Below are 17339 nucleotides of genomic sequence, written 5' to 3'. Positions count from 1 at the left end.
AAGTTGAGGCGGGCGGATCTCCTGAGATCAGGAGTTTGAGACCATCCTGACCAACACGGTGAACCCCCGTCTCTACTAAAAATACAAAAATTAGCTGGGCTTGGTGGCGGGAGCCTGTAATCCCAGCTACTTGGGAGGCTGAGGCAGGAGAATTGCTTGAGCCTGGGAGGCGGAGGCTGCAGTGAGCCGAGATCACACCACTGCATTCCAGCCTAGGTGATAGACGGAGATTCCGTCTCAAAAAAAAAAAAAAAAAAAAATCACACTTCTTTTTTTTTTTTTTTTTTGAGACGGAGTCTTGCTCTATCACCCAGGCTGGAGTGCAGTGGTGGGATCTCAGCTCACTGCAAGCTCTGCCTCCTGGGTTTTACGCCATTATCCTTCTTTTTGGAAACGAAGTCTGACTCTGTCACCCAGGCTGGAGTGCAATGGCATGATCTTGGCTCACTGCAACCTCTGCCTCCTGGGTTAAAGCGATTCTCCTGCCTCAGTCTCCCGAGTAGCTGGGACTGCGGGTATGCACCATCATGCCCAGCTAATTTTTGTATTTTTAGTAGAGACATGGTTTCACCATGATGGCCAGGCTTGTCTTGAACTCCTGGCCTCGAGTGATCCACCCACCTCAGCCTCCCAAAGTGTTGGGATGACAGGAGAGAGCTACTGTGCCCGGCAGGTTTGATTCTTTTGACAAAACTACTTCATGGGTGGCATTCTATTCATCTTCAAGAGGAACATATTGCCTTGTATCTTTGTGTGTGTGTGTGTGTGTGTGTGTGTGTGTATGTGTGTGTGTTGCAGTCTTTACTGCTCAATGACTAGACCCTTGGGGGTTGAACAATAGTACTATCCCAATTCTGTCATTCTTTATTTGTCAAAATATTTCTATAAAGTGAAACTTTCCCACATATATTCTTTTCGAATTGAATAGTACAGTCTGAATAAAAAGGCATAATAAATTTTGTCTCAATTCTCTTTCTTTTAATTTTCAAAATAAAGAGTTGATTCTCTAGTATCTTTTTTTCTTCTTCTTATGAGATGGTATCTCACTCTGTTGCCAGGCTGGAAAGCAGTGGCACAGTCATAGCTCACTGCAGCCTTGGACTCCTGGGCTCAAGCCATCCTCCCACATGGCTGGGACTACAGGCATGGGCCATCATACCTGGCTAATTTGTGTTTTATTTTTTGTAGAGATGGGATCTTGCTATGTTACCCTGGCTGGTCTCAAACTCCTGGCCTCAAGCCATCTTGTCATGGCCTTGCAAAGTGCTGGGATTCCGGGTATGAGCCAATGTGCTCAGCACCTAGCATCTTTTGCAGGTGGCCAGACACGTGTGTGTGTGTGTGTGTGTATGTGTATGTTTGTATGTTTTAGAGGCTTTAGTAATTTTGAAGGTGTTTTCAATCCATTGCAGTTAACATCTTTATTGATGCTCAAATTGTCCCATTTTGGCAGGTGGAACATCTTCAAGTTGACTTCTGAATCCTATGGGTGTGATGCTTGTAGTCTTTGCTAGCTTTCTGCCTCTCTAATACAATGTTCCAGGCTCATTTTGTACATATTATGCCTCAGACCTGGAATCAGCTACTTCTCCAAAAACTCTTGGAATTTCCTTTTTTTTTTTTTGAGACAGAGTCTTGCTCTGTCACCCAGGCTGGAGTGCAATGGCGTGATCTCAGTTTGCTGCAACCTCCGCCTCCTGGGTTCAAGCAATTCTCCTGCCTCAGCCTCCTGAGTATCTGGGATTACAGGCTCCCGCCACCATGCCCGGCTAATTTTTGTGTTTTTAGTAGAGATGGGGTTTCACCATGTTGGTCAGACTGGTCTCGAACTCCTGACCTTGTGATCTGCCCACCTCAGCCTCTCAAAGTGCTGGGATTACAGGTGTGAGCCACCACGCCTGGCCTTTGGAATTTGTTTACTTTTTTTTTTTTTTTTTTTTGAGGCGGAGTCTCGCTCTGTCGCCCGGACTGGAGTGCAGTGGCCGGATCTCAGCTCACTGCAAGCTCCGCCTCCCGGGTTTACGCCATTCTCCTGCCTCAGCCTCCCGAGTAGCTGGGACTACAGGCGCCCGCCACCTCACCCGGCTAGTTTTTGTATTTTTAGTAGAGACAGGGTTTCACCGTGTTAGCCAGGATGGTCTCGATCTCCTGACCTCGTGATCCGCCCATCTCGGCCTCCCAAAGTGCTGGGATTACAGGCTTGAGCCACCGCGCCCGGCCGACTTTTTTTTTTTTTTTAGTGAGAAATGTTATTCTAAGAGAAAAATATGAGAATGAGGAATATTCACTTCTATTGGATTGATCATTGTTTTTGAGTTTTTCCATTGAACACATTCATCTATCATATATCTACGTCTATCTATAAGTATACATTCATTTATTCATGTGTATATGTGTGTATATATGCACATAGCTGATGAATTGATATGCATGGGCACACACACTTAAAGATATACCTCATGAGTTTAAACTGATATTTGTAATTAAAATTCAAGACACAGGGTATTTAATTAATTTGTCTTATATCTGGTGTCCTCTTTTTTCAACACCAAGAGTCCTGGTTTTCTTTTTCTGAGATGGAGTCTTGCTCTGTTGCCTGGGCTGGAGTGCAGTGGCATGATTTTGGCTAACTGCAACCCCTGCCTCTTGGCTTCAAGCAATTCTACCACCTCAGCCTCCCAAGTAGCTGGAATTACAGGCGCCTGCCACCACGCCTGGCTAATTTTTGTATTTTTCAGTAGAGACAGGGTTTCCTCCATGTTGGTCAGGCTGATCTAGAACTCCTGACCTCAAGTGATCTACCTGCCTCAGCCTCCCAAATTGTTGAGATTACAAGTGTGAGCCACCATCCGCAGCCGAGTCCTGGTTTTCAAAACAGAGAGGATAACACAACTGAATATATCATATGATTATTTATTTGCTTTAATTGACCTTGCACACACTCCATTCTCAGAATAACGATGCCATCACTATCACCCAAAATGATTACTGAAAGGCTAAAAAGACATTTTTCATATGCTCTTCCAGTGCTCTCATCACATGTCTTCAGAGTGGTGGTGTATCTACATTGTCAAGTCACGCATCTGTTGCATACTATCTTCTCTTTTTTGAATCCATTGATGTGCTAGGATATGTTTAACAAGCGGTTCCCAGAAAAAGGGGGAAAAAACCCTGATTCATAGCATTTTGCAGCTTTCCATGGAGGAAATACTTTTACCATTGCAGGTGTGAGCTATCAAGTTGACGTCATTAAATGTGGAGTTCGGGAAAAGATGTGCAGAAGCTGACCATATCCCCACCATTCGACACAATCAATGTAAATAACCTCAAAAGCATAGATAATTGTAAAATGTAGTAAAATAATTATGAAGTGATGTGTTTTTAGTGTCTATTGTTTTTAATATAATTTATTTAAATGTATGTTCATTTATATACTTTAACTGTTCATGTCTGTGTTTAATAACCTTCTCATAAAATTCTTGAAAAGTCAATTGGCTCTCATAAGCTTATCCAAATTGCCTCCAGAAAACAGCTGGTCATATCTATACCTGTATCTACCTACCCACCCACTTAATATTTGTTATCTGTCTTTATGTTGATATCTCTGCAGTCATTGTGACTGTTTGAAACTTGTTTACTAGTAGATTCCTTAGGAATAGCTTATGGTAACTGTATTTCCTGAGTCTTTGCATTTTGGTAACAGTTTGCTGCTTTTATACCTGAAAATTATTTTAGCTCATCTTTACTTTCCTCGAGTATCTTTTTTTATTTTTTTCATTTTTATTTTTTTTGAGATGGAGTCTCACTCTGTGGCCCAGGCTGGAGTGCAGATCACAGCTCCCTGCAGCCTCAACCTGCTGGACTCAAACGATCCTTTCAGCTCAGCCTCCTCAATAGCTGGAACTACAAGTGCATGCCACCATACCTGGCTAATCTTTTGTAGAGACGGGGTTTTGCCACATTGCCCAGGATGCTCTTGAACTCCTGGGATCAAGTGATTCACCCACCTCAGCCTCCCAAAGTCCTGGGATTACAGGTGTGAGCCACCACACTTGGCTTGAATATGTAATTCCATTTTGTTCTGATGTAAGGCATTGCTGTTGAAAAATCTGATGTCAAACTAATTTTCTTTCAAAATGTCACTGCATCTTCTTTGGGTGGGGAAAGCAACCCCCCAAAATTTTATTTCTTCCCTCTTTCCCTTTCTTCCTTCCTTCTTTCCTTTCTCTTCCAATAATTTTACCAGAATGTCTTGGTATTGGATATTTGGACTCCATTTTCCAAGGTGTATAGATAATCTTTCAATATGTCATTTCAAATATATGCTTATTTCAGGAAACTTTTCCTGAATTATACATCTTGTTTGTTTGGATCTATTCCTTTGATTTTATTTCTTTAGGAACTAATATATCTGTGTGTGTGTGCGTGTGTGTGTGTGTGTGCGTGCACGTGTCTGTGTGTACAGGGTCTTCCTTGCCTGTTTCTTATATCTGTATATCTCTCATTTCCTCTTAAATCTTTTTCATCTTGTACTAATTTTCTACCGCTGCTGTAGCATATCACCACAAATTTAGTGTCTTAAAAAACACATTTATTATCTTACAACTTTGCCTTTCAGAAGCCCACCATGGGTCTCACTGAGCTAAAACCAGGGTGTCAGTAGGTCTGGATTTCTTTCTGGAGGCTTTAGGGCAAATCTGTTTTCTTCCCTTTTCCAGCTTCTAGAGATAGTACACATCCCTTGGCTCATGACTACTTTCCTCCATTCACAAAGCCAGCAACGTTTCATTTCTCAGACCATTTCTTCCATAGCTGCATTTCCTTCCTACCACTGCAGTCAGCTCTCCACTGTTAAGGACCCATGTGATTAGGCTGGACTCAGCCAGATGATGCAGGATCAGGCTTCTCTTTTGAGATCCATAATGTAGTCACATTTGCTGTCACTCTGCCATGTCAGGTGACACAGTCATAGGTTCTGGAGATTAGGATGGGGACATCTTTGGGTGACCATTATCCTGTACCACATATCTCTTTTATAGCCTCATATTTTTTCATCTTTTCTTTTAATGCATTATCAGTTCTGTTTATTTGCTCGTGTTTCTTTCTGTCTTCATTTCTGAAATGTTTTTTAAATTTTTACTTCTTTTCTGAGTTTGTCATCTCCTTTCTGTATTTTTCTAAATCTGACACATGTCATCTTTTCATATCTTATGTCATTTTAGATGTTTATTAACTTATTTTAAAATATTTTAGTTTTCATCTGTTTCAAAGCCCTGGCTTTCTGTCATAATTTGTTTTCTATAGAAATTATTTTTTATTCTTTTTTTCTTCATAATGACTTTGTATGGGATTTGACCTTAACTTTTTTGTTACTCACCTTTATGTAATGCTAGTTTTCCTGACCTTTTAGAAGGGAAGACTTAATTAGGGTAGTTTTTCTAATTTCATGGCTCTCTTTTTTCTTTATTGATTCATCTCAAATTCAATAACAATTCAATAGGTTGGCCCTTGATAAACTGATTCAATATCTTATCTGGATGAGAAAAGCCCTAAGAATAGCCAGAGAATTCCTAAAAGAGAAGAATAAATGAAAGATAGCCCTATTAGATGTCAAAACATATTATACAGTTTTAATAATTTAACACTGTTATTAGTGTAGTTATAGAAACACATACAAATGAAACAGAATGGAGAACCCAGGAAAAAAACTGACATATATCAAGCTGATTTATGTTAGTGTCAGCATTGTAGCTATCTGGGTAAAGAAGCGGCTCCTCAATACAGGAGATGCTGAAATAATTGGTTATGTATGTGGGAAAAAATGAAAGTTGATACCTCCCTCACTCCATACACTAAACTAAATTCCAGACAGATTAAGGATTCAAATATAAAAAGCAACACTTTTAAATTTTCAGCAGAATACACAGAATAATATTTATAGACAGTAAGTTTGGTTTCTGAATACCATTCTCCACTAGAAGAAAATAGGGATCCGTGGAGAAATGGCTGGCTCCAGAGCTGGGAGAGGGAAGATATAAGATGAACCTGAGTGTCTTGTGCTGGGAAGGAAGAACATGCTCAAAGACGATGGGACTCTGTCAAAGGACAAAGGAGTCAGAAGGACACCATCCAGGGCTGGGACAATCCGAGCAGCAACAATGAAAATAATGGATTATAACTCACTGAGTAAAACAGGAGTCTACATACCAAACTGATATAAATAAATAAATAAAACAAGAAGGAAAAGCTCTTCTTTAGCGTAGATGCCAACTAATAAATGCAGATATTATAATGAAGTAAAACAAAACAATAAAACCTCACCCTTTTGTAGCCATCTTATTAGTAACTGAATCAAGAAGAAAGTTTTCTTTTCTTTTCTTTTTTTTTTTTTTTCAGATAGAGTCTTGCTCCATCACCCAGGCTGGAGTGCAGTGATGGGATGTCAGCTCACTGCAACCTCTGTCTCCCAAGTTCAAGCAATTCTCCTGCTTCAGCCCCCCAAGTAGCTGAGATTACTGGTGTGCACTAACACGCCCGGCTAATTTTGTATTTTTAATAGAGACAGGTTTTTGCCATGTTGGCCGGGCTGGTCTCTAACTCCTGACCTCAGGTGATCCACCTGCCTCGGCCTCCCAAAGTGCTGGGATTACAAGCATGAGCCACGGTGCCTGGCCAAGAAAAAAGTTTTCAATGGATGCTATATTAGTTTTCTACTGCCATGTCACAAATTACTCCAAAACTTAGTGGCTATTTATTACTTATTTTTGGACGGTTTTTGTGGGACAGGAATTTGGGAATGGCTTTTCCAGGTGATTCTGGCTTGGGCCTACTATGAGATTTCAGTCCAGATGCTAGCTGAGGCTGCAGTGATTTGAGGGCTTGATCAGGGCTATGGGAGTATCTCTATGGTGGCTCACTTACATGGCCATTGGCAGAAGGCCTCATTTCTTCACCATGTGCACCTCTCTAAAGGGCAGCTTGAGTACCCTCACGACATGACTTCTGGCTTCTCCACAGCAAGTGCTCCAAGACTACAAGGAGGAAGACACAGTGTCTTTCTTTACAACTTAGCCTCAAAAGTCAGATTGCATCACCTCCTCAACATCCTATTGGTTACGTAAGCCATTCCTATTCAGTGTGGGAGAGGACCACACAGACATGTAAATTTCAGGAGATGGGATCACTGGGGCCATTTTGGAGGATGGCTACCAGATGCTAAAGTTGGTGGAGAAAACTTTGATGAGGGAGAGGATATTTGCATAGTCTCAAAGTGTCTCATATTAATTACAAAGAAGAAATAACAGTTTTACAATGAAAAAACCTCACACACACCACTTAACCAAGTGACCAAAATTGGAATTGGTATCACCAATAACAGGATAAACCGACATCATGGGCTTCTGATCCAATGAACCAAGTAAACATCGTGTATGTGGTATTCCTGCCAAAAATGCATAATGTAAATCTAATCCAGAGAAGACACTGGGTAAACCCTAATTGAAAGGTATTCTGCAAAACACCTGACCTGTTCTCTTTTAAGAACAGCAATGCCCCAGTAGACAAAAAGAGGCTGGAACCCCTCCAGGTTAAAGGATACTAAAGAGATGTGACAGATGATGATACAGACCGAATCATGAACTTGGAAAAAACCTGACTATTAATGACATTATTGGAGCAGCTGGTAACTTTTGCATATGAACCATGGATTCGTTAACAGTAGTTTTGTGCTCACCAGTTCACTGATTCCCTGAGAGCTGATTGTTAAACAGCAAAGCATGTTTTGAGCTGGTTGTTAAGTGGTTGATAACCTGAAATCAGCTATCATGAGCCACTTACCATGGTATTTTGGGAAAACTTTCTCAAACTGTGCTTTTCCTCTGCTCTCACACTACAATAGCAATCATTAACACAGAAGACTCCTGTGACCATATGTGTGGGAACTTCTTCCCACCACCAAGCGGCAGACAAAGCTGGGACCTCCACCCCAGTTCCTTCACTATTTCTCTGGGGGTAGCATCAGATCCCACAGATTGAGGGCTCAGACCCCAAGACTGCCCTCACCCCCAGATACCAGTTGCAAATCTGGGCCTCGGGAACTTCTGATTGAGCTTCAAGTTGGGGTTCCCATGACCCCCTCTTTGAGTTTGATTTGCTGGAGTGGCTCACAGAACTCAGGGAAACACATTTGCTGTTTTATGATAAAGGATCTTACTAAGGATACAGATGAAGAGATGAGGTGCGGAGGAAGGGGCTCAGAGCTTCCATGCCTGGGGCACCACTCTCCAGGAATCAGGAACCTCCATGCTTTCGGCTATCCAGAAGCTCTCTGAACTCAGTCCTCTTGAGTTTTCTTGGAAGCTTCATGACATCAGCATTCCTTCCACCAGTGTGTAGGGCAGGACCCTCTCTGAAAAGTCTTAAGACCCATAGTTGGAAAGGTGGGAGAAGATGGAGTCCTGCCTTGGGGCAGGTGAAAGGAGGGCAGGAGACAGATTCTGTTTCTTGAGACTTGCCCCTGCAGCCTAACACACCCCAAGTTTTAATAAAAGACTGTAACAAGGGCTATGGTAGTTATGAATCAAAGTAAAACATCACACATGGGAACTGGCAAATGTTACAAATCAGGTCCTCTCTCCCTCTCACCCTCTCTGGACAGTGCACCAGCTTGCCACTTGGTAACAGTTTTATAACAATGCTGTCTCCTGGTTTAGATAACTGTACTGTGCGGAGTAACGGTCTTATTCTTGGGAAGACACGTAAGTTGTTTAAGGGTAAGGGGATCTGATGTCTACAACTTAATCCCAAATAGTTCAAGATAGATAAGTCAATAGACTGAAAGAGAAACTGATCAATAGATAAAGCTAACATGGCAAAATTGTGACAACTTGTGTATCTGAATAAATAGGTCTTTGTAGTATTCTTGCCATTTTTCCTGTAAGTTTGAAGTTTTTTCAAAATAAAACGTTTTTTAAAAAAAACCCCAACAGTTAACGTTACTGATTTGCTTTCCAGGAAACTGATTTGCTTTCTAGGAAGCTGATTTGCTTTCCAGGAAGCTGATTTGCTTTCTAGGAAGCTGATTTGCTTTCCAGGAAGCTGATTTGCTTTCCAGGAAGCTGATTTGCTTTCTAGGAAGCTGATTTGCTTTCCAGGAAACCAGGGCGAGTATTAAATGACCAGCGAGTAGGCAAGGCTAGGAGCAAAACTGCACATTTATTTTTGGTCCCCCAGCTTCAGGAAAGAAGGTGTGGTGGAAGGGTGAGGTCCGTCGGTCTCTGGCAGGGGAGGCCGGGGGAGTCACCCGGTGGAGCTCTCCGGGGGAGTTCCTACAGTCCCGACAGGAGTGAGGGCTGAGGAAGTGCGAGCAGCGGGGGCTGGGAGCGGCTTTTATGTCCTGGGCCTGGGAGTGGGAGGGCAGTGGGCGGGACGTGGGCGGGTCAGGGGCCGGGCAGTGGGCGTGGCTAGGCGGGTTCCGGTTTTTCTCCGTCGGAGGTTGGGTTGCACCTGTGCAGTCCACCTGTGTCTTTCCCGGGCGCGGGAAAGCTGACGGTGAAGAACCCAGAACTGCGCCATCTTGCCTCCGTTCGTCCAAACGGTTACATGGGTTATTAAGTCTAGTAAATATGACTGACTTGCCCAAAGTCATATAGAACATTAATGTTTGGTTCAAAGCTATCATGACACCTTGAAGTATCCTTTTCTGAAAATGTTTAAATTTCTTTAAAATTTCCTGTGATCAAATTAATGTGTGAATATTTTTTGTATCTCAAATTAATATGTGAATATGTTTTATATCTAAAAAGTGTTACACATAAACTTTGAAATTAAAAACTAACTTGGTATTTGTTTGGGCCTGATAATTCCTTGCGGTAGGGGCTGTTCTGGGCAGTGCAGGATGTTTAGCAGTATCTCCGGGCTCTGCCCACTAAATGCCAGTAGCAGAGTGTCCCTCCCCCTACCTACAACCAAAATGTCTCCAGACCTTGTCAGATGTCCCAGGGGGAGGGCAAAATCGCCCCAATAAAGAAGCACAGTTCTAGAGTCAGTGTGATAGAACAAAGTCAAAAGGGAAAAGAAGGCTGGGCACAGTGGCTAAGGTGGGAAGGTTGCTTGAACCTAGGAGTTCAAGGCTGCAGTGAGCCATGTTTGCATTACTGTGTTCCAGCCTGGGTGACAAAGCAAGACTCCTTCTCAAGGAAAGAAAAAAAAGAAAAAAAAAAAAATGGCCGGGTGCGGTGGCTCACTCCTGTAATCCCAGCACTGTAGGAAGCTGAGGCAGGCAGATCACGAGGTCAGGAGATTGAGACCATCCTGTCTAACACGGTGAAACCCCGTCTCTACAAAAAATACAAAAAATTAGCCAGGCGTGGTGGCGGGGGCCTGTAGTCCCAGCTACTCGGGAGGCTGAGGCAGGAGAATGGCGTGAACCCAGGAGGTGGAGTTTGTAGTAAGCTGAGATTGCGCCACTGCACTCCAGCCTGGGTGACAGAGCGAGACTCTGTCTCAAAAAAAAAAAAAAAAAACAAAAAAACAAAAACAAAAACAGAAAAAGAGGTAAAGAGGTTGGCAATATGTGCAATATACATACATATGAAAAAAATTTAAAGAGAACAAGGGTTTTTCCAATGGCTATATCCCAAACTTTGTGTTGTGTGTGTTTAATCTTTTTGTGCTCTTAGAGCCATCAATTAAATCAGTCCAATATTCTGTTTCACACACATTTTAGAGAATGAATTTATAACCATTTTTGGAATTAAAATAATACTGCCATCTAATGGCGTTAATCAATTAACTCCAGTCCTGATATACTGGCCAGATTCTGAGCCTGAATGTCAGATATTGAAGTAATGGGAGTCAAAATAGTGATCCAAAACAGTGAGTTAACCTCAAATCAAAATCGTTCTTTACTGCAGATTGCTGTACTGCAGTAAATGTAAGGGTTTTTATAAATGAGCTACTAGGGAGTGGGTATCTTATCTATATAGGGCATGAAAACCTGGTTAGGACCAGGTGTGTCATCTGTATAGAGTGGAATCTCTGGCAGCCCCCACGCCATTCTTTTACCATGCAGGCAGGCTCTTAGCTTGGGCTACTCCACACTGCCTATCTCCTTCCACCTTGTATGTGCTAACAAGAAGAGGGGGAGTTTCCATGCCTGGTCCCAGGTATCTCCCTGTAGCTGCAGGCATTCCCCCTACCCCACCATGCAAGCTTCTAGCTAACCTGTGTCCCTGTCCAAAAAAGGGGAAAGGAATGTGCTCACTAAAGCCTACTGTTTTTACTGGGACCCATTTATGTAAGTTTGATGATTACCCAGGAAACTCTCCCTCTGTGTCGGAGATGCTTATCTACATTATATAGTCCAATGTTCGAGGCTGCTCTTTGTTAGAAGAGAAGGGATTTATGTGAATTGCCTGTGGTTAGAAAGGAAGTAATTTCTGACCTTCTGTTTTTTGTCAGAAGGAAAGCTTTTGCCCTGGACTCTTTCACCCTATCTACCTACCTAAATTATTTCTATCTCCTGTATCGCCTCTACCCATCTTAGTTCTCTGGCTGAGGTCCTGTAAATTAGACTGGCCAAAGACAGGTTTGTAGCAGGACGAGCCACAGACAAAACCCCTCAGACACGGAGTTGTAGAAGGAAGGGCTTTATTCAGCTGGAAGCATCGGCAGACTCATGTCTCCAAAAACTGAGCTCCCCAAGTCCCTCTTAAGGGCTCTTAAGGGCTTACAACTCTAAGGGGGTCCACGTGAGAGGGTCGTAATCGATTGAGCAAGCCGGGGGTATGTGACTGGGGCTGCATGCACTGGTAATTAGAACCGAACAGAACAGGACAGGGATTTTTTTTTCTATACAATATCTGTAATCTATAGATAACATAACCATTTAGGTCAGGGGTCAGTCTTTAACTACCAGGCCCAGGGTGTGGTGCCGGGTTGTCTGCCTGTGGCTTTCATTTTTGCCTTTTAGTTTTTACTTCTTCTTTCTTTGGAGGCAGAAATTGGGAATAAGATAATATGAGGGTTAGTCTCCTCCCTTAGGTTAACAAGAGAAAAACAAACAGAAGTTATTCACACATGCATCCCATATACACACAGGAGCACTCAGCCATGAGTAACTCCAAGGGGTTGTTAGAAGTTGGGCATATACAACATTTTAACAAAAGACCAATACATTTTAGAGAAGAAGAAAAAGGAAAAGGACTGAGTTTCTAGAGCAGCAAGCTGTGGGAAAGTAAGTATATGGGTGATATGGTTTGGCCGTGTCACCACCCAAATCTCATCTTGAATTGTAACCCCTATTTTGAATCTCCATAATCCCCATGTTCATGGGAGAGACCCGGTGGGAGGTGACTGAATCATGGGGCCGTTTCCTCCATGCTGTTCTCCTGATTGATAGTGAGTCCTCATGAGATCTGATGGTTTTATAAGCATCTGGCATTTACCCTGCTGGAACTTTCTCTCTCTGTGTTCCTGTGAAGAAGTACCTTCCGCCATGATTGTAAGTTTCCTGAGGCCTCCCCAGCCACGTGGAACTGTCAGTTAAACCTCTTTTCTTTATAAAATAGCCAGTCTTGGGTACTTCTTCACAGCAGTGTGAGAATAGACTAATACAATGGGAAACTAATGGAAGATGAAGGCTAGTTAGTAACGTTTGTTGTGTGGGTATTCTGGTGCCTTCCCCAGGTTGATATGGGGTCCAGAGTTGTCTCTGGAAATTTACTTCTGTCCTTTCTGGTGGGGGCAGGTGGTGAACTTTTATCAATTTATGTTCTGCCTTTAGGCAAAGAAGGGGAAGGCAGAGTTTTTCTTATATTTGTTTCTTCTCAATTGTCTTCAGCTCAAAATAATCCTTATACCAAAGAAGCATATGTTAGGGTGGCATATTCTGGTGTAACAGCTTTGTCTCAGCAGACAGGGAAAAATAATTTAAAAAGCCACCTTCTCTGCCCATTGACCTGCTGCACACTGCCCCCTGGTGGCCTTCATTTTGACTGTCTTTGGTAAGGTAGCTTTTCTTTTTTTTCGCTTTGAGAGGGAGTTTCACTTTTATGGCCCAGGCTGGAGTGCAATGGCGCATCTCGGCTCACTGCAACCTCCACCTCCCCAGTTCAAGCGATTCTCCTGCCTCAGCCTCCCGAGTAGTTGGGATTACAGGCGCCTGCCACCACACCCAGCTAATTTTTGTATTTTTAGTAGAGACGGGGTTTCACCATGCTGGCTAGGGTGGTCTCGAACTCCCTTCCTCAGGTGATCCACCTGCCTAGGCCTCCCAAAATGCTGGGATTACAGGTGTGAGCCACCATGCCCGGCCTAGAATGACCTTTTCTATCTCTTGACTTCTGTATCTCTTCAATCATTTCCTCTAAAATAAAATAAAACTAAAATAAATTATTTAATTCTAGTCAATTAAATTAAATTCTATAAATATTGAGAGAAAGCAAAATATCATGGAAAGAGCATGAGTTGAAAACCAAATAGACTTGGGTGGTTCATCTCAGCTGCTAGCTATGTGTCTGTGGGCATACTACCTAGCTTATTGGAACACTGTCTCATCTGTTAAATGGAGTTGTTTAAAAATAACAAGCTCGGCCCGGCGCGGTGGCTCAAGCCTGTAATCCTAGCACTTTGGGAGGCCGAGACGGGCGGATCACGAGGTCAGGAGATCAAGACCATCCTGGCTAACACGGTGAAACCCCGTCTCTACTAAAAAAAAAAAAAATACAAAAAACTAGCCGGGCGAGGTGGCGGGCACCTGTGGTCCCAGCTACTCAGGAGGCTGAGGCAGGAGAATGGCGTGAATCCGGGAGGCGGAGCTTGCAGTGAGCTGAGATCCGGCCACTGCACTCCAGCCTGGGTGAAGCGAGATTCCGTCTCAAAAATAAATAAATAAATAAATAAATAAATAAATAAATAAAAATAAGCTCAGATCATGGAGAAAATGAAATTAGGTTGTATATTCAAAACAGCTAATAATAGCTAATATTATTATTGTGTTACGATTGAGATTTTGAATACAATCTACTATCTAGCTACACATATTCACATCTACAGAGATTTTTTATCCTAATTTACAAACAGAAAACTGAGGCAGAGAGACATTAGCTAACTTGCTGTGGTTAACATAACTAGTAAGTGGATTTGAAACCATGTAATGTGGGTCTAAAGTCTATGCTTTTTTTTTTTTTTTTTTTTTTTTGAGACGGAGTCTTGCTCTGTCGCCCGAGCTGGAGTGCAGTGGCCAGATCTCAGCTCACTGCAAGCTCCGCCTCCCGGGTTTACGCCATTCTCCTGCCTCAGCCTCCCAAGTAGCTGGGACAACAGGCGCCAGCCACCTCGCCCGGCTAGTTTTTTTGTATTTTTTAGTAGAGACGGGGTTTCACTGTGTTAGCCAGGATGGTCTCGATCTCCTGACCTCGTGATCCGCCCGTCTCGGCCTCCCAAAGTGCTGGGATTACAGGCTTGAGCCACCGCGCCCGGCCTCCTAAAGTCTATGCTTTTAACCACTACACACAACCTGGTAAATCCTTGTTGAAATAAGAAAGCAATTTCAGTAAGTTGTACTGTACCAGAAAAATGTGGAATTCATCTCTTTTTCCCAACATGCTACTGTCTTTTCAACAATCTATAAAACATTAAAAAAAACTAATAGGCCATTGAGAACCTTATTTGTTCTCGACTACCTAAACTATCCTGATCTTTATGGGAACAGGATAGATGACTTTCAATATTAATGAAAGCATTAATATTACTGAGTGCAGACTGAAAGACTATCTCGATGATTAACGACACATTTTCAATTTTTTTTTTTTTTTTTGAGATGGAGTCTCATTCTTGTTGCCCAGGCTGCAGTGCGGTGGCACGATCTTGGCTCACAGAAACCTCCATCTCCCAGGTTTCAAGTGATTCTCCTGCCTCAGCCTCCTGAGTAGTTGGGATTACAGGCACGTGCCGCCACATCCAGCTAATTTTTTTGTATTTTTAGTAGAGATAGGGTTTCACCATGATGGTCAGGCTGGTCTCGAACTCCTGACCTCGTGAACCACCCGCCTCAGTCTCCCAAAGTACTGGGATGACAGGCATGAGCCACCATGCCCGGCCTTAAATTTTTAAATTTAAGAAAAAGTGACATTCCAAGAATAAGCAAGTGGAAAGCCAGAAAGCATTTCCCCTATCCTATCCTGAGTTTATTCTCATAAGAATCTAGTTATTTAAAAACTAAGTTACTGGAATATATTTGTGATTAATTTTATGTGTCAACTTGACTGGGCCATAGAGTGCCCAGATACTTGCTGAAACATTATCATGGGTGTATGTGTGAGGTGTCTGGGGATGAGATTAACATTTAAATGGATAGCCTGAGTAAAGCAAATTGACCTCCCTAACATTCGAGTGAGTCTCATCCAAACAGTTGGAGGCCTGAATAAAACAAAAAGAGTGATGATCTTCCCTGAGTAAGAAAGAATCTCTCCTGCCTTCTGGTCTTTTGACTAGGTCATCAGTTTGTTTCTTGTCTTCAGACTCAGATTGAAACATTGACTCTTCCTGGATTTCAAGCCTGCTATCCTTTGGACAGGAACCAAGCCATCAGTTCTCCTGGGTCTCCCGCTTGCTGGCTCATCCTGTAGACTTGCCAGCCTCAATGATCTTGTGAGTCAATTTCTTTTACGAATCTCCTTATATATATACACCCATACACATACATATATCGTATTGGTTCTGTTTCTTTGGTAAACCCTAATACAATATTCATATTGCTTTGTTTTTGTTTTCAGACATGGTCTCACTCTGTCTCCCAGGTGGGAGTGCAATGGCAAGATCATGGCTCACTGTTTCCTCAACCTCCCAGGCTCAAGTGATCCTTCCACCTCAGCCTCCTGAGTAGCTGGGACTACTCCATCCCAGGCCACGCCATCACGCTTGGCTTATTTTTGTATTTTTTGTAGAGCGGGGTTTTGCCATGTTACCCAGGCTGGTTTCAAACTCCTGAGCTCAAGCAATCCGGCCCCTCAGCCTCTCAAAGTGTTGGGATTACAGGTGTAAGCCACCACACCTGGCCAATATTTATATTTCTCAAATGCATCCTCTTTTTTTCCATGCTCACTTGTGCAATCTTAGTTGATGTCCTTAATTCTTCTCTGGACTATTGGAATAATTTCCTTGTTCCAGTGTCAGTACATCCAATTCATCCGTCCCCTCCTTGCTTCAGGAGTGCTCTTTCTAAATACAAATAGGCTAATGACAAACTGCTTTTAAACTTGTTTAGCACACTATTTCACATCTTCAGGATGAAAGTCAAATTCATTAGATTGGTGGATAAAGTCCTTCCCAATCCAGTCATTTCTTCATCTCCAGCCACATCACACTACCTGCCACTTCTTGCCAGAGAAATCTGCCTTAGCCTCTTGGTCTTGCACTTTTGTATGTTCGGTTACTTCTGCCTGGAATGCCTCTTTCTTCTTCAATCAGGAAACTCTCATAACAGGTGTGTCTGACATTGTCACCTCCTTAGCACACACCTTGGATTTACCTCCCTGAACTCCAGGGGTGAAGCAGTTGGAGGTCTTTTTCTATTCATTGCCTTCAATTGAGCATACTCTCAGGGTGTGTTAATTCCTTGGCACTTTAGGTCTTCCCAAAATGCAGGCAAAGCAGGCTCTGGCGGACAAAGAAAGCTGATATGCAAATAACTTCAGGTGCTAGCAGTTAGAAGTTGGCCCAATGTGCAGAAAGTTCTGTTCAGGGGCATATGGGCTTGGCCTAACGGATCTGTTATAGCCCTAATATTATGCTGTTGTTGGTTTTTCAATCAATGCACAAAGCTGGAAAGACATACAGCTGACCCTGAACAACAGGGGTCTGAACCAGTGTGGGTCCACTTATATGCAAATTTTTTTCAATATATACAGTTGGCTCTCCATATCAGTGGGTTCCACAACTGAAACCAAGAGTAGGTGGAAAATACAGTATTCTTGGGATGCCAATGGTCATATCCACAGGTTCCACAGGGCCAACTGTGGGACTTGAGTATGTGTGGATTTTGGTGTACACAAGAGGTCCTGGAACGAATCTCCCATGGATATCAAGGGATGTCTGTAATTTTACTTACAAAAAGAATGCAAATTCTTGACAGACTAAAAATAACAATGAAACTAACAAAATTAGGAGGGGAAGAAAAGACAAGAGAAAGTAAGAATGCACCAATTCCTCACCTCCCCTAGTAGGCAGCCAATACACAGTGTGTAAAATTTATAAATAATGATTTAGGTAAACAACCTAAAGTCATGAAAGCTTCTAGCAAAACTAAAATACAATTTTTTAAATTAGGAGCTAAGAAT

General features: G+C 42.6%; 1 protein-coding gene across 3 annotated transcripts in view; it reads left to right on the top strand.

Moving 5' to 3' along the window:
• The first annotated feature begins 9557 nt into the window (after window positions 1–9557).
• The window catches only part of CEP43 (centrosomal protein 43), a 60353-nt gene continuing 52571 nt past the window's right edge, over window positions 9558–17339 (top strand). Inside the window, exon 1 of one of the 3 annotated variants that reach the window (XM_033234236.1) lies at window positions 9558–9582. The gene's annotated coding sequence lies outside the window, so the exon portion shown is untranslated. The remainder of the gene's footprint in view (window positions 9583–17339) is intronic. The other 2 variants (XM_033234235.1, XM_033234237.1) reach the window with 2 other exon arrangements.

The sequence above is a fragment of the Trachypithecus francoisi genome, unplaced genomic scaffold (assembly GCF_009764315.1).
Source record: "Trachypithecus francoisi isolate TF-2019V2 unplaced genomic scaffold, Tfra_2.0 Lachesis_group15, whole genome shotgun sequence".
NCBI lineage: Eukaryota > Metazoa > Chordata > Mammalia > Primates > Cercopithecidae > Trachypithecus > Trachypithecus francoisi.
The sequence above is the reverse complement of the archived record's forward strand: the minus strand, read 5'-3'. Positions and strand labels throughout refer to the sequence as shown.